This window comes from Papio anubis, chromosome 3 (assembly GCF_008728515.1).
Source record: "Papio anubis isolate 15944 chromosome 3, Panubis1.0, whole genome shotgun sequence".
Lineage (NCBI taxonomy): Eukaryota > Metazoa > Chordata > Mammalia > Primates > Cercopithecidae > Papio > Papio anubis.
Window position 1 is genome coordinate 173697982 of NC_044978.1, and position 23202 is coordinate 173721183.

Genomic DNA, 23202 nt, shown 5'->3' on the forward strand with positions numbered 1-23202 from the left:
AACTGTACACATTGTAGCTAAGCTTTTTTCTAGCATGAGTTACAGTGCTGTGAGCCATGAGTTCAATGTTAATCAATCAACAATAGAAAACAAATAACTTGTCCTTAAACGATATAAAACAAAGTTGAGTGTTGATCAGTTGATGAAAATGTTGTAACCAGAGGCTTGAAGAAAACAAATCCCATAGTTTCTCTAAAAGCATTGGTTCAATATTTGCTAATTCAGCCTTTGTAATGACTTTATAGAACACAACAACCACAAACATTGGGAATCAACAGTACTTTGATGTCTGTCCTCTCACGAAAATGATTTTGTGGTTGAGGTTTAGAGAATGAGAAAGATGTAAGAGTGGTATCTCTCTCTCTCTCTCTCTCTCTCTTTCTCACTCTTTTTGAGATGGAGTCATGTTCTGTCACTGAGGCTGGAGTGTAATGGCACAATGCAGGCTCACTGCAACCACCACCTCCCAGGTTCAAGCAATTCTTGTGCCTCAGCCTCTCAAGTAGCTGGGACTGTAGGCGCCCACCACCACGCCCAACTCATTATTGTAGTTTTAGTAGAGATGTGGTTTTACCACGTTGGTCAGGCTGATCACGAACTCCTGACCTCAAGTGATCTGCCTGCCTCAGCCTCCCAAAGTGCTGGGATTACAGGTGTGAGCCACTGCACCCAGTCAAGAGTGATCTCTCAATCTCTCTCTCTCTCTCTCTTTCTCTGGGGTGTGTGTGTGTGTGTGTGTGTGTGTGTGTGTGTGTGTGTCTGCATTCTGAGAACCAATGGGAGGCAGAAACCCACAGAAGGCTTCAGAATATAAAAATTCTTCCTGCCTGTAAATGACACATATCTGAAGGGGAGAAGTATCATCATCTTGATAAGATAGAGATCAGTGAGTTCTGACCAGCAGCTGTTCCTTCTGGCCCCTATCTGTGGTCAGAAATCAGCCCATTTCTCCTGAAAATAAGTGTATCACATAGGTTTGCAGTTCACCCAGTACTGATGTTATGCTGCTTTCCTAATGTTTATATAGTCTGATCCACACTCATGACTTGTGTTGGAGGTCTAGGGAAAATGAAAGCAAATTTTGCCTACACACTCTTAAATTGGCTTTTGCACCTAAGAGGTAAAATTATTGCATTCATGCCAATTCTTCATCACTTTCCAATTGGATGACATAACTCCCTTTACTTAAACTAAAGAACAGCTCTATGTCTTGTTTTTGTTCAACATCCCAGTGTGGGGTTGTTCTGAAGACAGTGGTGAGTCTCTAGAAATTTCTGTCTAGGGACTGTGATGTGGGATACAGATTCTAACATGAATGGCGGTACTTTAAAAGAAAGTGTGACATGAGAAACTGATATGGCCTGGGGTCATTCCTATCGGACCTGTTTTATTGGAGCCATCTTGGTTATTACATATGCCATTTTGTGTAATATGTATGATTATGGTTTTTGGATTTTAGTCCAGCCACAGAAATACGAACGCTGGGCTCCTAAATTAATCTTAGTTCCCAATTCCCCTCTACGATCTTTCCTTGTCTTCCATTGTGTGCCCATCCCAGCTTATACTTCATTCATTCCCTCTCACCTCTGTTGAGCATTTACCACCTAAACTGCTAGGTTCTGAAGGGACAAAGTCTTGTCTTTTGGAGACAGTTTTATTCAGTATGATTATTTTCTCTTGACTCTATTAGAAATTTCTTTTATTTTTTCCTGCATTATGTATTCCTCCCCTTCTATCTCATGTAACAACCATTTTCCAAGTGTTGGAGAGAGGAAGGTTAGAGAATTAAATATAATGGGACTGGGGAGAGAAGGATTAGATTAAAAGTCAATGACAGTTTTGGTCAAGTAATTCATAATCTAGTGAGTTTGCATCTTATTCCCCCAGACTATACTTTCGTGCTTTATTCTTCTTACATTTGCATCTTTGTGTATGAGCATCACCTGAATTTTTGTCATTCTCTCTCATCTCCTTTCCCTCTACTGTCTGCTTAGGCAATTTAATTCCACTTCCATGGTTTACATTATCAGCCTTTTAATCACTATCCAAAATACTCCTTTAATCCTGACCTCTCTGTCTTTGCCAAGGTCTGGACCTGTGTTTCCATCTCTCTGTTGTGCATTTTCCCTTGGATAAGACCACTGAATTCTCACATGCTGTACTGCTTATGAAGACAGGGCTTGGGAATGAGCCTATTAATTGAATGACAAACCACGTTCTTGATACATTACTTCAAGGACTCAAGGAAACTTACCAATCCAAAAACTCCGCATTGTTTTTTTTTTAAATAAATATTTCAGTAACGTAAGCACTTGAGAATACACTGGAAAACATTAAGTAAAATGAGATTTTTATGATGAACAATGGAAAAATTGCTCATGCTTTGGTTTTTATTAAACATAATTGCTCTAAGTCAAAGAAGTGGATACAGTTGAGAACAAACAATAAAAAATTGGAACACAAAGTTCCTTTCAAAATAGAAATGCAAATTTTAATGTGAGTACACTGAAGTCTTCCATTGTGTATGAAGTATATTTCTATAATCCTACTATCAGCGAGCTTATAGTAAATGCTTCTGTTTGTTCTAAAGATTTCAAGTAGGCCAGGTGTGGTGGCTTACGCCTGTAATCCCAGTACTTTGGGAGGCCAAGGTGGGCGTATCATCTGAGGTCAGGAGTTTGAGACCAGCCTGGCCAACATGGTGAAACCCCATCTTTACTAAAAAATACAAAAATTAGCAGGGCGTGGTGTCAGGTGCCTGTAATTCCAGCTACTCAGGAAGTTGAAACAGGAGAATCACTTGAACCTCACAGGCAGAGGTTGCAGTGATCTGGGATCACACCATTGCACTCCAGCCTGGGTGACAAAAGCGAAACCCTGTCTCAAAAAAAAAAAAAAAAAAAAAAAAAACCCAGATTTCGAGTAAATGATTCAACATTTGAAAAGTTTAAACTAAAATCTTTACCCCCCCGCTTATACACATCTGTTTTGCCTCCTCTTTTTAGAGTATTAGTTGATGGCACTATAAAAATAATATATGCACATTCTTTGAATAATTGAAAGTCAGTAGTAAGTAAAAAATTAACATTTCTTCATTCCCTATTTATACTCTCCTTTGTGAGTCCCATTTCTTAGTAGGATTACATATGCTTTTATTTCTACTAATGGTTGCTAAGATAATATTAAACAGTATATTATTGCATATTTCTTGAAGTATCTGTTGACTCTTTGCTTTGACAAATAGGACTGGGTTCACATACAGTACTTCCCAGTTTTGTTAAATAGTATATTTAAAATTGTGTTTCTTGTTTCATCAAATGTATAGAGTATATCTTGATTCCTCATTACTTCCAATAGGGAAATTAGGGCCATAGCACTACTACTGACCTCTCTTCTCCTTTGTATTTCCCAAGTTGTTTCAGCTATACAATTATTTATCCTGTATCAGAGTCTTAATATTTAAATTCTGTTTTGTGATTATATTTGTTTTATTTTTTGCTTTTTAGAAAAATGATGCTAAAAGTTTGAAAGTAAACAGTCTTTATAATATTATGATGTTGTCAATGTAATAATTATAAAGATGCTTTAGGAGCAAGTGGTAGGTTTGTAATCACAGTGAAAGAAATATAATCCTATGTTCTTTAGGATTGACAGAGAATGTTTCCAATGTTAATAAATTTAAATGGATTCTCCTTTCTTCTAATTGCTCAATATCATATCACATTTTAGTTCGCTTTCTACTTGAACAATGATGTTCTTATACATCCTTTAATTTTTCTTGTTGATTCTGATTGCTATTTTTCACTTGCTGACAAAAGAAATACACACTTTTTCTACCAAGTCCATAGGATTTCCTGACTTTTCAATTCTATTATTAAATATTTAATAGTCTTATTCTTTCTTAGAGATTAAACCTTTAGAGTGCTCCAAATTACATTCAAATTTGGATTTAGTGTTTTATGAGCCTGCTGCAGAGCTATTTTTCCAGAATTTCTTCCCATTTAATTCTTTATTAATCAGCCTAGTTTAAATGTTGTAGCATCTCCAAATTTCAGATGCTTAATTTTTTAAGAAGTCTGCTTTTTTTTTTCACTCCTATCCCAATCCACCTAGAACCAGAAGGGAGTTTCACTCCATTGAGACACTCCGAAGCGGAGATTTCCATCAGGTGAGTGAGCTATCTTCTAAGTCTGCCTTCTCCTCTGCAATCAGCCAGTGAAAAAGAGAGGCAATGAAGAAAGCACATATGCTCTTAATTTTCTTGGGCCAGAAGTGGCACTCGTGACTTCTGATCATATTCCATTGTCAAGAGCAGTCACATGGTCTACCTTGTTGGAGAGATGACAGAAAACGGATCCACTGTTTGCCTCAAAAGAGATAAAGACCACAGGCTGTACTCATACTCCTGAGTTAGTCCCATGGGTTGCTCTTTTTGTATTTTCTTTGGTTGTGTTGGAGTACATTATTAAGAATTTTTTTTCCTCAGAAGGCTGCATGAAGACAAATGGCCTGAGTCTTTTCCTGTCTGGGAACTCTTACACTTAGTATTGTGTCTGGGTGTGGAAATATGGGTTAAAGAGAATATTTTCCTTAAAATGTTATAGTTATTGCCCTGCTGTCTTGAAGAATTTCCTTCATATTCTGTTCTCTTCTCTAAAACTCCTTTGGCTAGATGATGACTCTGAAACTGGCCCAATCATTCATAGAACTAATATTTACATTTTTTGAATACACATACAAATTGAAACTCCTGGTTTTAAAACTTGAAACCCATTTTTGTCTCATCTGAGTTCCTTCCTCAGGAAACTAACCCTCAAGAAAGCAACTGAAACTCTTCAGATCACAACATCCAGACAATGAGATGCTAGACCCTTCATCCATCATGATTGCTTCGTTACCCCTCTTTAATTCTTATTTTCCTGCCTTCTCTGCTATGCCCCCTTAGTTTTTGTCAGTTGGGGACATGGATTTGAGACTTTGTCTCTCATTCTCTTCAGCTGCAGCACCCGATTTAAGCCTTCTTCCCTGGCAATACTCAATGTCTCGGTGATTGGCTTTCTGTGTAGTGAGCAGCAGGACCTAGACAAAATCCCTGACATTTTGGTAACAATCCTTCTGGAATGATCCTTTAAAACTTTACTTTTATATTTTCTTTTTCTCTGTCTTATGTTCTGTGGTATTTTTCTCAGGCCATGCTACCAATTTTTAAAGAAATTTCAGCTATCATATTTTTAATTTCCATTAATACGTTCTTGTGTCCTAGTCCTTTTATATCAACCCATTAATATTATTTTATTGATTTAATCTGTTCCAAAAGTCTCTGAGAAGTCTTATTAAAATAGTTTTGAGAGAACCAGGCACAATGGCTCACACTTGTATTCACAGCACTTTGGGAGGTCGAAGTGGGCAGATCACTTGTGTCAGGAGTTGGAGATCAGCCTGGCCAACATGGTGAAACTATCTCTACTAAAATCACAGAAATTTGCTGGGCATGGTGGCGTGCACCTATAATCCCAGCTACTCAGGAGGCTGAGAACAAGAATTGCTTGAACTCAGGAGGCAGAGATTGTGCCACTGCACTCTAGCCTAGGTGACGGAGTGAGACTCAGAAAAAAAAAAAAAAAAGTTTTGGGAGATCTCATATTCTGTAGATTATCTATGTATTCCAGTATCAGGCGTTTTGTGTGTGCATGTCTATATTGATTTTTCTATCCTGTCCTCTTTTTCTGTCAAATGTTTGGAGACAGATGATTAAAAGAAGTAACTTAAATGAACTTTCTTTATGGTTTAAGCCTGCTCTTCTGATATCTTAAATGTTCCTTATACAATTCTTATACATATAAGGGAGACATTTTTCAGTACTAAGGCTTTTTGTACAGTATAGACCTAGTGATGTAAGAAAAAATATGTTTGGTGTTTGCCCCAGGTTCTTGCTGAAGAGCTCTTACAACTGGGATAAGAACCTAAATCAGTGGCAAATACTGCTAAGCCATCATTATGCACTAAGTAGTTATTAGTCATCTCTTCGTTTTAAACAGAAAGCTTAAGGGTCTGAAGTCCAAAGCTTAGACTCCATTAAAATGTCTTGTGAGACCGAATCCATAACTTGTGGGGTCTGTGTTAACTTTGGGTAGTTAGTGTCATAATTGCATTTTTTGACACAATCCCCAACTGGTGTGGGAGAATTGAATTGGTTGGAGCTGGAAAAAGAAAACACAGTTATATAAAGCAGAAAGTTAGCCTGAGCTCTTCTCTGAATATTCTGTGAAAATAACAAAGGAGCCTTAACTTTTCCCTAAAACATCTATCCTTGTCCCCAAGAGCAAAGTTCATCTTATTTGGTGTCAGTGGTAGGCAGAATAATGGTCTTCCAAAGATGGTTGCTTTCTAATCTCTTGTGAATATGTCATGTTCCATGGGGCAAGGTGGAAATTAAGTGAGCAGATAGAAGTGAGATTGCTAATCTGCTGACCTTGAGATAGTGAGATTTTCCTGGGGTATCCTGGTGGGCCCATTATAATCATAAGCATCCCTACATGTGAAAGAGGAAAGTAGGAAAGTTAGTGTTAATGCCTGTGTTAGTCTGTAGATATACTTAGACTGGGCTATTTACAAAAGAAAGAGGTTTAATGGACTTACAGTTTCATGTGACTGGGGAAGCCACACAATCATGGTGGAAGGAAAGGAGGAACAAGTCATGTCTTACATGGATGGCAATAGGCGAAGAGAGAGCCTGTGCAGTGAAACTCCCATTTTTAAAACCATCAGATCTCATGAGACTTATTCACTATCATGAGAACATTGTGGGAAAGACCCACACCCATGATTTACTTATCTCCCACTGGTTCCTTCCCATAACACATGGGAATTATGGGACCTACAAGATGAGATTTGGGTGGGGGCACAGAGCCAAACCATATTTGAAATTGCTACACTGTTGACTTTGAAGATTTAAGAAGGCACCATGAGGCAAGAAATGAGGGTGGTTTCTGCAAGCTGAGAAAAATTAGAAAACTGGCATTCCCTTAAAGCTTCCAGAAGAAATACATTCTTGTTGATACTTTAACTTTAGCTTATTGAGGCCTAAATCAGACTTACGATCTCCAAAACTGTAAAATACATTCTTGTAGTTTTAAAGTCCTTAAGTTCATGGTAATTTCTTATAGCAGCAGTAGAAAACTAATATAGTCTTCTATCAGTGTTTCACCCAGTTGAGTATTCGCTACGTAGTTTTAAAAAATCTCCTTTCTTGGATGCTATGCTCCCATGTCTTTCTGTTTTCTTGCCTCATTTCTAATTCATCCTTCTTTGTTTTTGAAATTTCCTTCTCATAACCTGTAAAAGTTGAAGAGTTTCATAATTGGGATAGACGCACTTTTGTATCTTTCTTTCTATGTACTCTTCCTAGATGATTTCATTGGTACCCTTGGTTTTAAGTATAATGTATTATGAGTTGAGCCCTCATCTGTACATTTATGGAATTGTGTATCCAATTGCTTACCTGATATCCTCACTTGGGTGTTTCACAGTTCTCCTAAATTTGACATTTGGATATTGGACATACGTATTTATTTTGAATCTTTTGATTCCTGCCTCAGTTAGTGTCTCACTTCATTTAGTGTTGTTCTAAAGGAATACCTGAGGCTGAGTAATTTATGAGAAAAAAGAGGTTTATTTGGCTTATGGTTCTGCAGACTGTACAAGAACCATGGCACCCACATCTCTTTCTGGTGAGGCCTCTGCTTGCACTGATGGCAGAAGTTGAAGGGGAGACTGTGTGCAGATATAATGTTGTGGGGGAGGAAGCAAGAGAGCAAACGGGGAGATGCCAGGCTCTTTTTAACCACCAGCTATTGCAGGAACTAATAGAGCAATAATTCATTCATTAATGCAAGGATGGCATCACGCCATTCATTTGAAATTTGCCCCAGTGGCCCACACATATCCCACTGGACCCACCTCCCAACACTGCTACATTGGTGATTAAATTTCAACATGATATTTGGAATGATCAAATATCCAAACCACAGAAGTCAGCTATGGCCATGATAAGGCTTCATGATAAACTGCCCCCAAATTTAGTAACAGTACACATTTATTCTGACATGCACAGGTCTGTAGAGGCTGAGTCATTGTGATTCCAGTTACAGACCAATAGTCGAACTCACCTGTCCTCCAAGAAGTTTTCTTTTCCCAGGAAATGCCTTTACCAATTACCTTGTTGCTCAAGCTGGAAATGAGGACATTGATCTTCATTTGTCCTTCTCTCTCCATCTTTGCATCCATTTGCTCTGTAAGTCCTTTATTTTTGCCTCCAAAATACATCTCAAATCTGCCTGCTTATCCTGCTCTCTCCACTTTACTATATCCAAGCTACTGTAATATTTTCTTCTGGAGTACAGTTATCTTCACTCATTCTGTTTTCATCAATAAATATTTATTGATAGAGTGTCTTTTCAGTGCCACATAGAGTACTTTTCTTGTTGATCCTAAGTAAGGCTTTGCCTTTATTCACTATCAGAATATGCTAATTTCTTGGGACATCTTTGTTTTAAGAACCACAGAGATATTTTGAATAAAACTGATGCAACTCTTTGCCTTCATGGAGCTTATAATCTAGGCAAGGGAGCAAAATATTTTACCTATGTTTCTTGTTTCCTCTTGTGCCTTCCACCATTCTATCTACCTCACTGAAGCCAGAGTAATTTTCATAGTGAGAGAAGAGTGTTGCTTAGACTCTTTAATGGCTTCATATTGCGAGTGAATAAAAGTCCAGATCCCTTTTCTGGACCTACCAAACCCCATGTGATCTCCGCTCAAGCAGCTCTCACCTGATCTCAGCCCCTTTCCATCTCACATACTGTGCCCCAGCTACAATGAGCTCCTTTTCAACTTCTAGAATCCATCAAGCTCCCGTCTAGCCTAGAGGGTAGCACATGCTAGTTTCCAGCTTAGAATACTGTGTTCCTGGGTCTTTGCAGATCTCTGCTTAAAGATTATCTTTTTGGTGGCTTTTCTAATGACCTTAATTAAGACTCAGACTTCTCATTTCTTAGAGTGCTTTGTTCACTAACCTTACAGTGCATGTATGTGTGCATGCGTGTGTGTGTGTATATATACACACACACACATATATACACATATGTATATATACACATACATATACTTACCTATTTAATTTAGTGTGCTTCTGCCAGTTATATTCTGCATAGGGTCTATGCTTGTTTTACCCACCCCTGTATACTTAATTCCTAGTACTGTGTCTGGCATAAAGCAGGCACACAAAGCATGCTTGTAGATTAAATATACTTGGGAATGGTGGTGTTTCAGCTGTTGGTGCAAAGTAGAATGGGATGATGTAAATATCATGGAACTGGACCTAAAGTCCCAGTGGTGCCGTCTTAGCAACTCTCAGAACCACAGAATACAGGCTTACTAGTAAGCTTGGCCTCATTAAAAGAAATTATTTTGTAATTAGGCAAAAATAGGGTTGGGCAGGGTGAATGACTTGTTTAGGGTAATACAGGAAAATCGCTGTGGAGCTGGGTGAGAGCCAGCAGCCCAGGCCCATCCGCTGGAAGCCAGGTCCTCACATGTAGTTCCCAATATAGGCCCCGTGGGATAGCTCAGCATCCCAACCCTGCTGTGACCCACTCACCCACGAGGGGGGTGGAAAGCGGAAGGCTCACACCGAGCTTGAGGGTTTCCAGGCCACTTTGCTTATGATTTGGCTTATGGTTCCTGCTTCTCTTCTTTAATGCTCCTTGGGCTCCTGACCTTAAATCAAGCTCTCAGGCTTTTCTTCTGCTCAGAATGAGCTGGTGACTTTTAATTGTATTTTTCCACTCGAGGTCTTTGAAATCTGCATTGCTTTGCATTTGTGGGTTTAGCGTGACCTTTAATGTTCTCTTGGCAGATTTCTGTTATTGGAAGGGATGGGATTTTTGATTTGTTAGAAAGAATGGAGTCTAAGCTTTGGACTTCAGACCCTTAAGCTTTCTGTTTAAAACGAGGAGATGACTAATAACTATTTAGTGTGTAATGATGGCTTAGCAGTATTTGCCACTGATTTAGGTTCTCTGGCTCCGTTGCCTAGAATATTTTTCTGACTTAAACGTTTCTCAGTTCTTTAGCCAGCAGCTGTCCACATTTTTTAAATCCCCAAACCTCCAGAAATTATGATTTCACATTTCTAATAGGCCCCTTTCACTTTTCAATCAAAAAGGCCTCTTGTACCTTGTAGTGTGTGTCCCAAAGTGAATTCAATACAAATCACAAGTGGAGAACACAAACAAAAGATAAAGCCTAAATCTTCCCTAATGGGACCCACACCCAGCACCACTATCCTTTACTCTTGGCTGTGCCTGAAGTAGGTGTGTGAAAGAAATAAGGGGTAAGCACAGAGGAAAAAAAAAAAAAAAAACGCAAGAAGCCTCAGCTCTCAATGGAGTAGGAATGTGTGATTAAATCTTCCTCACCTTCATCAGCTGCGGGAGTCTCTTTCCCAGTGAGAGAGGAGAGAAGCCCACATAAGAACTCAAAGGCAATTATTCCCTTAGGATAGTATTTCAGATTAATGCCTTAGAATAACAATTATTTGTTATTGAGACATCCAGGAAATATGAATTGATTTGTGGCTGTAAAGACAAGAGAGAGAGTCCCTGGTCTCAGTGGCACATGGATGTGAGTGTGTGTGCGTGTGTATGTATTTTAAGTTTATAGTATGAAAAGGCAGGCAGGAGTGAAAAAAACACTGGAAGTTTAGAATCCCGAGGTTATAATAATAGTAATCACAACAATAAATAATTCCATAATATGTGCCATGCACACTGAGGTTTCCATGTGATAGAAACTATGCTAATTGCTTTACAACACTTCATTCTCTTTATAAGCAGAAGAGGTAGGCACTTCCAGGACCTCTATAACACAGATATGAAAATGAAAATCAGCAAGATTTTTCATTTGCTTGTGACCACAAAGCCCAAAATTGATAGATTTTAATCCAAATCTCTCTGAACTTCCATTCTATGCTTTTAACCACAATATTGGTAGAAATTCTGGAGGGGTAGAGGTTGGGATTTCCAGTGACTGTTCTAACTTCGTAACTCTATGACTTGGTAATATACAGAACTCTATCAGTGGAGACCCTGAGAGATGACACAGGTTCTGGGCATCAGGTCTGCGAGGTGGGGAAAATAGAGCTCTGAGCTTGGGGTTAGAGGGCTGTGGTTTTGGTCCTCACTCTACTTTGTGGCTGTAAGACCTTGATTTATTCTTTAAAGTGATAGTTGTCACACCAACTTTGACTACTCTTGAGCAATGGGGAAATGGGAAAATGAGCTAATGGGTATGAAAATATTTTGAAAGTGTATTGAGTTTGCAGTTGTAAGGAAAGACCATTATTACACTCATCTAAGACAATGTTAGATGTGGCTTCTAGTTCCATGGACAAATAAAATTATAAAGTAATAATAGCTCTCATCCATTCACTGCATATTGTGTGTCAGGAAACTGACCTGGTACACAATGTTTTAATTTAATCTTGGAAGGCAATTCTTCAAGCTACATATCATTACACCCATTATAGAGAAACACACAAGCTCACTGAGGCCAAGTGACTAGGTTGTTAGAATGAGGCAGTAGATAAGTTGCGATTCAAACTCAGGTCAGCCTGATTAACACAGTCGCTGATCTACTATGTGGCTTTTCTTGGCCAGATTAGTTTTATCTTCTTTTTTAAGTTTCCTTTTTTGGTTGGTCGAGTTAGTTTTAAAGATACACAGAATGATAAAACTGGAATCTATCTTAGAGATTGTTAAGTCTGTCAAAACACCCACTAAAATTTCTTGAAAAGCAAATTCAAGGGCCAATGCTTGCCTTTAGTGTATAACTCATGGATCATCTGGTTTCAAGTAGTAGAATCCCAATAGAAGCTGGCTTTACTAGACATGAAGAAGTCACTTCAGGCCTGGCTGAATCAAAGGACTCAGTCCATATCATCAGGGTTCATGCCTTCCTTTGTGTTGGCTTGTTTTCATGTTCCATATGATGGCTCCTAGCAGTTCTAGGTTTACATCATCCTTGCTATGGGTAGTACCAAGAGAAGTCTCTCTCCAACCTTGAGCTAATTCTTACCAGCCTCAAATGGGTCATGCCCCCATCACTGAGCCAGTCACTATATTCAGAGGAAAGACCATATGGTTGATTGAGGCTTGACTACCCTATTCACTCCAAAACTATGTGTACCACGTGTAAAGGAGAAATTATTCCCCAAAGTAAAGTTGGACTGCTGTTTCTGGAGGAAGTGGGTGTGAATGGTGGATGAACAAAAACAACAGATGTTCCCCCATGCCTGTGAAGGTACAAATTTATGTGAGGATGTCATTCAAGTTACTTCCTTGCTTGGCCTCCATCTTGAAATTTCCTCTTGACATCTCAGAGGCAGAGTCCATGGCTCTTATTTTGGCATAGTGCTTGCTACTTGATGCCTCCTTACTCACACACAGTATAGTGTCTGCAAATGTTGATATGCCAAGCATAAGAAAGATTCCTGTAGATGGACTAGTGGGAAGGCAAGGCCAACATGGTAGAGTAGGAGAAACATTAAGCATCATACATTCCTAGCTGGTATTGTTGAGCAATGACAGTTACTCATACAGGTGACATAGAAATTGAGGAAGAGTGAAGATAATCTTTCTGTTCAGACTACTGAATATCTCCAGGTAAAAAGCACTGATCCTATTTTCTCTGTTAGAAATCCTTATTCAAGTGAAGCTTTAGAGACATTAAGTTGGAAGAGCCCTATAGAGAGACCTAGCTTAACTCACTGTTTGGATTTTTGACCAAACTGAGTGATATAGTTTGGCTGTGTCCCCACCCAAATCTCATCTTGAATTGTGACTCCCACAGTTTCCACATGTCACATGGGGAACCCATGGGAGGTAATTGAATCATAGGGTCGGGTCTTTTCTGTGCTGTTCTCCTCATAGTGAATAAGTCCTATGAGATCTAATGGTTTTAAAAATTGAAGTTTCCCTGCACAAGCTCTCTCTCTTTGCCTGCCGCTATCCACATAAGATGTGACTTGCTCGTGGCTTTCTGCCATGATTGCTCCCCAACCATGTGGAACTGTAAATCCATTAAGCCTTTTTTCCTGTATATATTACCCAGTCTTGGGTATGTATTTATTAGCAGCATGAAAACGGACTAATACACTGATACTGAGTGAACTCAAGTGGCTTCCCTAACATCACACAACTAGTGAAAAACACAGCTCAGCTAAGAACCAAAAGCTCTTGACTTGATACTCACTGAAGGATGACTGGCTAATGCTGGTCCTCTGTAGCACATCATATATGAATAAGTGAGAAACTGTACCCAGCAAGGATAGCAGTGTCCACTGAGGACTCACATGTTCTTTCTTTCTTGGCCTTGAATGTTCCCATAAACATTTCAGTGTTGGAGAAATGGTTACAGACTCAGACCTCAATGTTTGTGCTGCTGTTCTGCCTTAGATTAAGTTAAATATTGTTTGTAGATGATACAGATAAATTGGCTCAACTGTGAGCCTGTGTAGATGGTTAAAAGGATGCTGTTTATTTCTCTAAGGAGGTTGCCCAGCTGGGTAAGAGGGCTGTTGGATTATTGCCTTATTTTACACACAGTCTTCCTATTTATTTCAGGACTTCGCTTCAGAGAATGCACTTAACTAGTCTGCCTGGTTGTCATCTGTCATGCTTCTATTGGATTCAGGTGCCCCAATTCCAATGACTTTGTCATCTTCCTCCCTCCTGACCACTGCCCGCCAGTGCCAAGGATGGTGCCAGCAATCTGTGGCTGTTCCATCAATGGAAACTAAATTTAGTATATATAAAAGTATGATTGATTAATTAGAAAATTAGAAGCAGTTCTCAGGCTTCAAGTGTCTGAAAGTGTAATAGATGAGTGATGGGGAACAGTTGGTCCCTGTGTTCATTCAGGCAAAGAAAACAATAAAAAGAGATTTATATAAAGCAGTTGGAATGTGGATCAGCCATTAGGAAGGATATACTGACAATGATTATGAAACTCGTTGAAAAACTTTCGGTTGCTGTAAGGAGACCAGATTTAAGAATCTGCTCTGCCTATATTAACAGTATAGCATTTAGAAAAATCACTGACTACTTCATCTTCTCCTCTGTAGAGTGGTTTGAGATGGAGACTAAACTAATGAGGCTGTTACAGCAATCAAAATCAGATGATATATGAAGATTCCCATCCAGGGTTCATACCCAGTAGTTGCTTTATGTGTTAGCTCCTGTCTTTTTCTTTCCTTTTTAATTGTTAATATTTAACACTTTTTATCCAAATAAAATAGGCATTTAAATAAGAAAGTAAAAGATTATGAAGGCTTGGAAGAAGGCGGTATAAATGAAGAGGGAGATGATGACAAGGATTGAAAAACACTAAGAAAGTTGGGTTGACCAGATTTGGGGTGTGAAGGAATGTGGAAGTTAAGGGAGAAGAAATGTCAGTGTCATTCCTAAAGATGATGCACTGGCTGGAGGGATGGTGTGTGACACTATCCAGGTGGACTGACAAAGTAATAATCATACAGTCAAAGAAAGGATCTACCTTCTCATGCATGATATCAAATCATCTTAGAGTCACTTTTGCATACTGAGGAGCCTAAACCAGAAGTGAAAAGGTTTTATTCCCCACCCCCCAACCCCTCAACCCAAACTCAGTGATGCTCTACTGCAGTGTTTTCCATTCCTGGCTGTGATTCTTCAATGTACAGCTTCTGGGCTGTGCCCCCAGAGATTCTGATTCAGTGGTTTCGTGTGTGTTCTTGACATCTACATTTATACACAAGGTGATAGGAGTGCACAGCTATGACTGAAGAACAGAAACAGGAGATACAGAGTTCATTGTCAATGTTCTAACAACCCAAGCCATGTTTTCAAAGCCTATTCCCTATAAAACACTCTAGGGTATTCTAAAAAAGTATATTCCCCTAATTTGCATCTGTCTTTTTGATTACTGTGTGACTGACTTAAACCACTTTTCATTTTCTCTTTCCCTAGTCTCTGGGCCTGAATTCTCTTGGTCCTTCTGGGTTAGAGCATCACTGGTGGGGAGCAAAGGAGATTGCTCATTCATCAATTTCTTTAGGACTGGCACAGAAGCCAGGGGCATCTATTTTGGCCATCTCTGTACCTGAGAGCAGGTGAATACCCACAATTATACTTTTATTAAAGCACTTACAAATTTCTGTTCTGTTCACAAAATAGGTATTATTGTGCCTATTTTATGGATGTGAAAACTGAGCCTGAGAGAGTTCAGTAGCTGTCCCAAGGTAATCCAACAATGAAATCAGAGGCCATATTTACATCTGAGCTTCCTTCCTTCCTCCCCTCCCCTTCATTTCCCTTCACTTCCCTTCCCTTTCTTCTCTTCCTTTCCTCTTCTTGCCACATCATCCGTCTGCTTCTTGCACCACATTAGAAGATTTCTGAAGAGAGGGCTCATATATTCAGTTATGTTTTCCTTTCATACCTACACCATATTTTGCACATAGTAGATATTTATCAAATGTATGGTAAATAAGGAAATAACTTATTTTCTTTTCTTAATGATCACATTGAATATTTACTAACTAAAGTGAAACTCCCAAGAGCACAAGGATGTTCTTGTATCCTTCTTGGTTTTACCAGTGTGTGTACTTGAAAAATTGTACAATTAATATCAAATGTTCAGAAATACTTGTGAGATGAATATAAAATGAATATCTGGTGCAAAAAAAGAAATATCAGGTCCTATTCCCCATTAAAGCCTTACTCCAATAAGCTATTGGCTTAACCGAAACACTAAGTAGGGTCTGGGATCCATGCCTGCCTGAGTGCTGGCAATTGCCAAGACTCTCATGGTTTCCTTTTGTGCTCAGAAGCTAACAGAAATTGTAATTATAGAAGTCATCCCCTGTTCAAAGGCTGTCTGCATCACAGCCAAGGATTGCTCTCTCCTGAATCTACTCTGTCTACACAAAGTCTTGATCTCTCCTCTGGCCCCAGGATGCATGCTTTGTGCCTGCAAGAAAAAGGGTGGACCATGACAGGAGACTGAGTCTTGCTCTCTGCCCAGGGCACAGCATGGAGCTTATGATCTGGACTTAGCTAAAGTCCATGCCAGCCTCAGTGGCATTATTCTGGGTACAGACCTTGAGTTACCACTTTCATAGCCACACCATCCCAGCTCATTGTGCAAAGGTTGCTTGTGAAAAATAATTCAATATTAAGCACACGGGTCTATCTCAATTGTAGTTCTACCAATCTTAGTAAGGCACTTCCATCAATAAAATGTGACCCCACTATGATCTTCAAAACACTTTAGGCATTAATACTCTTTTAGAATGGACCTAGCCCTTGAGATTTTCTTAGGTGGACTCCATCTTTCTCATTAGCTTTCATCATGTATAATATATATGCAAATACCTTTGCCATAGTCTACCAAGAGTTACTCAGGTCCCTTATCTTAGACCCTAAAAACAATGAGTTATAAATCACAAAGGAGTACAACAATATTTTGCAAAATGATGGATTTCTATTATCATTAGTATTTTGATAAAATGGATAATATTTTATTTGTGTGTTTTTGTGTGTATGTATGTATTTCTTTCTTTTTAGAGATGATGCCTTGCTACATTGTCCAGGCTGCACTTCAACTTCTGGGCTCAAGCAATTCTCCTGCCTTAGCCCCCTGTGCAGCTAGTACTACAGGCACGAGCAACCATGCCTGGGTAAAGTATATAATACTAAATATGCATTTCAAGAGCAAATATTGAATGTGCACTCTGGAATTATATTATTTGAGATTGAATCCTTAGTCTGCCGTATGTTAGCTTAGTATTTCTCAACCTCAGCAGGATTGACATTTTGGGACACTTAGTTCTATGTTGTGGGGGAGAGGGGCCTGTCTTACATACTGTAGGATATATGGTAGGATCCTGGGTTTCTACCTTCTAAATGAGAATAGCACCTGCCCAGTTACAACAATTCACAATGTCTTCAGACATTACTAAATAGCTCCTGGCTTGGAGTGGTGGGAGGTGGGGGTTGGTGGGTGGAAAGGGTACGATTGCCCTGATTAGAGAGCTGCTGCATGAGGTGATGACTTTGGGAATGTTTAGATCTTTCTGGGATGCTATTCTTTTTACCTGTAAATTGTGTATAATAAAACCCAACTTACACTATTGGATGTAAGCACAGAAATTCATTAGCATACATAGAAATTCATTAGTATAGGAAAGAGCACAGACATTTACTATTGTTTTATGAAAGATAAATACTATAGCTAAGTAATAGAGGTCTATGTGTGTATGTAGCTGAAACTGAAATAAAGCCACCTTAAGTAGTTTTTCCTAAATTTATGTAGGAAGTTTGAATCACAGTCAGCTTTTGAACAATCAAATCTAGATTTTCAGCAGGAAACAAAGCCATAAAGTGGATGTGACTTTCACTGCAAAAAGTTTCTTTTGCCTCTGAAAGCACCTCTCAGAAAGGACCCAGTGGGAGTGAAAGGATGATGTTGACCATAACCCTGTTGCTTTGATTTGGGGAAAACTCATAAAACATGAATTTCCTGGTTTTGGTAGTCCCTCAGTACCCAATAATTTAGAAACTGTTCCTTTTTCCCCAAAGAGTAAGTGGTGCACTTGTATTTAAGAAAAAAAAAAAAAAAAGAAGAAGAAGAAGAAAAAAGAATTCAAATCTCAGAGGCAAATTTAGTTCAGTGGTGAAACCTTAGAAGACATAATATTGTTTTTCTTAAGAGCATGCAGTGAGAAAATAATTACTTTCTGTTTAAGAATCAATGACTATTAATTAATACATTAGCCTTACCCTTGATTGATTATAATAGTATTACATATGTTTTTTATTGTTATTAATGCCATCATAAAGATCAGGCCGGGGAAACAGAAAAATCATTTCCAGAGGATTATTCTTTAGTCTTATAGGGAGAATAATTTACTTAGGTGATCCAGATGATTGCTAGTGTGTCATCAGGGTCTATCTTTGAGACATAAAGTAGGGTAAAGCTGAAAATAAAGTCTTACCTCCGGCTTGTGGTAGCTAGACAAAACCAGAGAATCCAGAAATCTACAAGAAACAAGTGCTGGTTGAATGATAGATACTGGTGAGGGCCGAACAGTAACCTTGAACAAAGTTGCAGCAAGGCATGCTTCATTTCAATTAAAAGGTTTCATTAATTTCCATTGTTCAACAATGGTAGAGTAGCCAACACTACTTGTTTACCCAGGACTCGGGGCATCCCCAGGATGTGGGATTTTCAGCTTTAAAACCAGAAAATTTCCGGGGGTATCAGGCCGCATTGGCTACTGTAACAACAGATGGAGAAAGCTTTTAAAATAGTGAGTGCGCCCTCACTAGAGGTGTTCAAGCAGAGGCTGACTGATCAGTTCTCAGGGATGTGTCAGAGAAGTCTTTGTTTCAATGAAGGAGAGTGAGCTCAACAACTTCTGCAGGCACCATCCAAGTCTGAGACACTGAGAGCGCCTACAAAGAAAACCAATCCATGCTAGATCCAGCCTCATTGCTAAATCCTCTGGATTAATAAATCCTTCATATTTAGAACTCAAGCGAATTGAGTTTTCCAAGAACTTAATACCTTCCAGTATTAATCCCTTGGATAAATTTCTGCAAAAAATCATCAATCATGAAAATATTTTATACAGAGGCAGACATTCATAATATTACAATGAGAAAAGCAAAGGATTTGGAATCAAAAGACTCATGCTTTAATTCTAAGTCTAGCACTCACTATATTTGGACAATTTGTTTAATTTCCCTGATCATTGATCTTCTCACCTCTGAAATGAAGATATTAATGTTTACCCTGCCTGTCTCTTGGGGCTGTGGGAAGGACCATACAAACTAGTGTATGTCAAAGCATTGTGAACTGCAAAGCACACTCATGTTAATTGCAGATTTTTGTTGACACCATTCTGCCTATCATCCTAAGATGTTGACAAAGCTTGTATTGTGCTCATAAGCCAAACTGGTGGATACAAGTTGTATTACTTAAAATAGGCTAAATTATGACAACAAAATAATGACATAATATATAACAGATCAATCCCAATGCAGGTATTTCTGGTTGGCATTGATTATTTATTGCAGTAATTCATAGGCCCAAAGATTGTCTATGAAATACTGTGTCTTTGAAACTTTCTAGTTTTTGGCTCTGACATTCCCTACAGTTTCACTGCTCTCATCACTGCTGGTAGGACAGTGAAAAGACAATATCGAAATGGAATGCTTCTCAAAAGCTAGACATATAAATGATCCCCATAAGTTCACTGACATCTGTTGGCTAGAATTCAGCCATCTCGCTAAACCATACAAGGGAAGAATCTGTCCTAATATGTGTTCAGAACTTTTGGAAGGACCATAGGAAGGGGGACACATCAAACTATTTTGAGTTGTAATGGTCATGCACGTAGGCTTTAGGTTCATTCATTGTGACTCTTCCTACTATCCTGGGAAGCTGAATATAGCTTTTAATTTTAATGAACAGTCATCAGTGTCTGCTTTAAAATTTCCATGGCTATACCACATTTGCAGCTATTGCTTAACAAGTTCTCACATTTAGATTTAGTTCCTGGTACCAATGTAGGCCTATACACGAACATACTATAAGCAACTGGGAAACGCCTGGATGAATCTGAGAATAAATATTAATTTCTAGATCTCTGATGTCTTTCAATTAATTAGTTCTGCATTTACAGAGTACCTACCATGTGGCAGGCATGTTGCTAGTATTGGATACCCCAAAGTGGGGAAACCGTGGTACCTGGTCTCAAGAAGCTCACAGTCATTGTTTCATTTACTTTGCTTTCCCCAGGGAAAAATTTTTCTTTCTCCCATATTGCCCGCTATGCATAAATATTTAAACTTTTCACTTAAAATTGGGGAAGAAGGGTTTAACTTTGTCTTACAAAACCAGCCCATGTTTCTCTTCCATCATATTTCTTGGTCTTTCTCTACCCAATGAATACCCGTTGCTTGAAGAAAAAAAAGTTTCCGCCCGGCTTGGTGGCTCACGCCTGTAATCCCAGCACTTCGGGAGGCTGAGGTGGGTGGATCATGAGGTCAGCAGATCGAGACCGTCCTGGCTAACATGGTGAAACTCCGTCTTTACTAAAAATACAAAAAAATTAACCGGGCGTGGTGACAGGCGCCTGTGTCCCAGCTACTCGGGAGACTGAGGAAGGAGAATGGGGTGAACTCGGGAGGCGGAGCTTGCAGTGAGCCGAGATTGCGCCACTGCATTTCAGCCTGGGCAACCAAAAAAAAAAAAAAAAAAGTTTCAATTCAGTGACAGGTACAAAGCACTATGTATAAGAAATACTCAGGGGATAGCAATCGTGACTTAGGGTGTAAGGCTTCTTTCTACCTTCCAGTATCAATTAGGATGCTTAGTTTACCACTAAAGAAAACTTTTTTCTTAACTTACCCAGGAAGTAAGCAAAAACTGATATTTTCTCTAAAGAGGAGCCCAAAGTAGGACTTGGGCAATTCAGTGATGCAACTTTGACATCAAGGATGGAAGATGTTTGTGTCAACATTGTCACCCCATATGTTCCTTGTGAGTCACAGATGACTTCTTTAACTCGAGGTGTCTAGACAGAATACCTAAGATAAGAAGAAAGGCCATCTCATCAGAGCTGCGCCATTATCGGAGCAGGAAAATTCTCTACAGAAGCCCCCTTTCACATTTCTTCTTTGGCCACGATGGCATCATATTCCTAATCAATATTGCAAGGGGGATGGAATTCCTATGACTGGTCTGGTTAAATGCAAGGCTGGATAGAGGAGAGTGTATTTTCCAGACAAAACATTTCTCTTAACAAGAAAAAATGATGGTATGCACCTTTGGTTTAGAAAATAGCACTGTTGGTTATACCATCAATACCCAGTTTCATCCTTGAGGGTCTCATTACCTACTCTGGCTTTATTTTCTACTCCTTTCCTGTATTGTGGTTTGGCGATTCTCTCCTATCTCTTTTTCACACTATTTACCTTCTATCTCCTTGCTGTACTTCCTGCCTTGAACTCTTTAGACTGGGCTGTCTCACTTTACTGGTACAGAAAAGGAAGCCACAGAAAGTGTTCACAGACCGCACATCCCATACTCTGCTGAGACAGACATGATTGTGGGATTTGTGAAGAATACCGAGTCACATGGATGTGAAAGGTGATAGAACGTTGCCTTCAATAAAACAAGCTCAGAGTTCTGCAGGTAGAATTCCTCATTCAGGAGCTTTAACATCTCCCTTTTGACATGCTCCACCACAGAATACTCATATAATGGAATCTTAATTCTACAGTTGAGAATTGGTGTTTTTCCTGGAAGTTCCACAGCATTGCAGCAAGGGCCTCCATAGAAATAGGTGGATTTGAGCAGGAGGCCTAGAGCATTCCCCACGCATTCAATCCTGTCTCATGTTTCACCCAGAATATCTCTGCTTTATCTGTCGTGTATACATATGGCTAATTATCTGCATATAATTAGACTACCACATCATACTTCTTTTGAACAAAAAATGACTCTTAAAGACAACCATTTAGGAGTTCCTCATTCCTCTTGGCCTAAACCTGTTTGTTCTATATCTTATTTTCTCACTCCCAAACTCTTGTCTCCATAGGCTACCTTTGATCTTACTTTCAGACAGACTCTTAACAATTTAATACATGTTCTGATTCTGCCCCTTGGCTCTTCACATAGGCTTTCTCTTAGTAGGCCATCGTCCTCCTCTCCCTACCACCTCCCAAAGGCCAAATGTCTTCTGTTATCTATAATAACCTACAGAGGCTGGGCATGGTGGCTTACACCTATAATCCCAACAGTTTGAGAGGCCAGGATGGGTGGATCACTTGAGATCAGGAGTTTGAGACCAGCCTGACCAACATGGCAAAACCCTGTCTATATTAAAAATACAAAAAAAAAGAAAAAGAAAAAGAAAAAAAAGCCAGGCATGGTGGTGCACGCCTGTGGTCCCAGCTACTGGGGAGGCTGAGGCATGAGAATCTCTTGAACCTGGGAGGCAGAGGTTGCAGAGAGATCACACCACTGCACGCCAGACTGGGCTACAGAGTGAGACCGTCAAAAAACAAACAAACAAACAAAGAAAACAAACAAAAAAACCCTACAGCTTTGATTTTCAGCTTACCTCTTTTTTTCCACACCTTAGCTCGTTCCTGGTGACAACTGTTCCACTGTCCTCTGTAGCATGGAGGAAGGATTTGAACCCTGACAGAGAATTTTTCTAGACTGATTCTCGAAGCTCCCTTGAAAACAATTCTGAGGCTCCCTTAAATTTTTGTGAACAGCTCACAGCAATTCTTCTTTCCATCTCAGTTGTGATTCTCCCTCTGCCTTAAGCTGTCTTTTATTGAGAGAACTTTTACTTTAAAAAACCTATACTTACGTTTCAAAGGCCGAATACAGTTTTTTTACTGACTGAAATCTCTACTATGTCTACTTTTGGCTCTTTAAATATGGTAAATATCTTGCTTCCAGAATCTGTGGAATTTTTGTCTCTTGAGACATGTGAAATTGAACTGGACTTGGTCCTCAAAAAGATGATTGTTGTGTTGGTAAGAGGATGGAAGGGATGACCTGGAAGGTCTACTCCAGCTCTGATTCTGATGATGTGATTCTAACCAGATGGGGCCAATGGCATATTAGACATCTATTGATGCTACCTCTGTGCTTTTCATCCTGGGTTTATTCTTCTGGTTACTGTATATTTTTCTTGGCCAGCCTCTCCATTTGTGATGCACAGCATGTGCGTCACAAAAGCTCTTTATGTCCCACATGGAACAGGCTGCAAGGATCTTGTGAAGGAACTGAGCAAATCAGATGTCTGCATCTACATTTTCATTTTCTTATGGAAACCCTGCGATCCTTCACAGATTGTGGCTTTTAGTGTATATTATTTATTTGAATACGGCCAAAGACATGACTTCTTAATGTTATGGTGTCATGTCTGTGTCTGAATAAAAATAATAAACCATAACACAATATCACACCGTGTATGGTTTTTCCTTAATAAGAGCACAGGGTAGTTATTAAACAGTAATTTAAAGACAGTTGGGCAGTCATTAGATAAATATAACTTGTTTGGAGACCAGATCTTTT

The 23202-nt window shown here is 39.2% G+C and overlaps 1 long non-coding RNA gene across 1 annotated transcript; it reads right to left on the reverse strand.

Moving 5' to 3' along the window:
* Positions 1-15424: 15424 nt before the first annotated feature.
* On the reverse strand, positions 15425-22309 carry LOC108585838. Its single transcript, XR_001902339.3, has 4 exons — positions 22232-22309; positions 20515-20693; positions 18095-18137; positions 15425-15493 (listed from the first exon to the last, which is right to left on the reverse strand). It is a non-coding gene; the product is annotated as an uncharacterized LOC108585838 (long non-coding RNA).
* Positions 22310-23202: the final 893 nt, after the last annotated feature.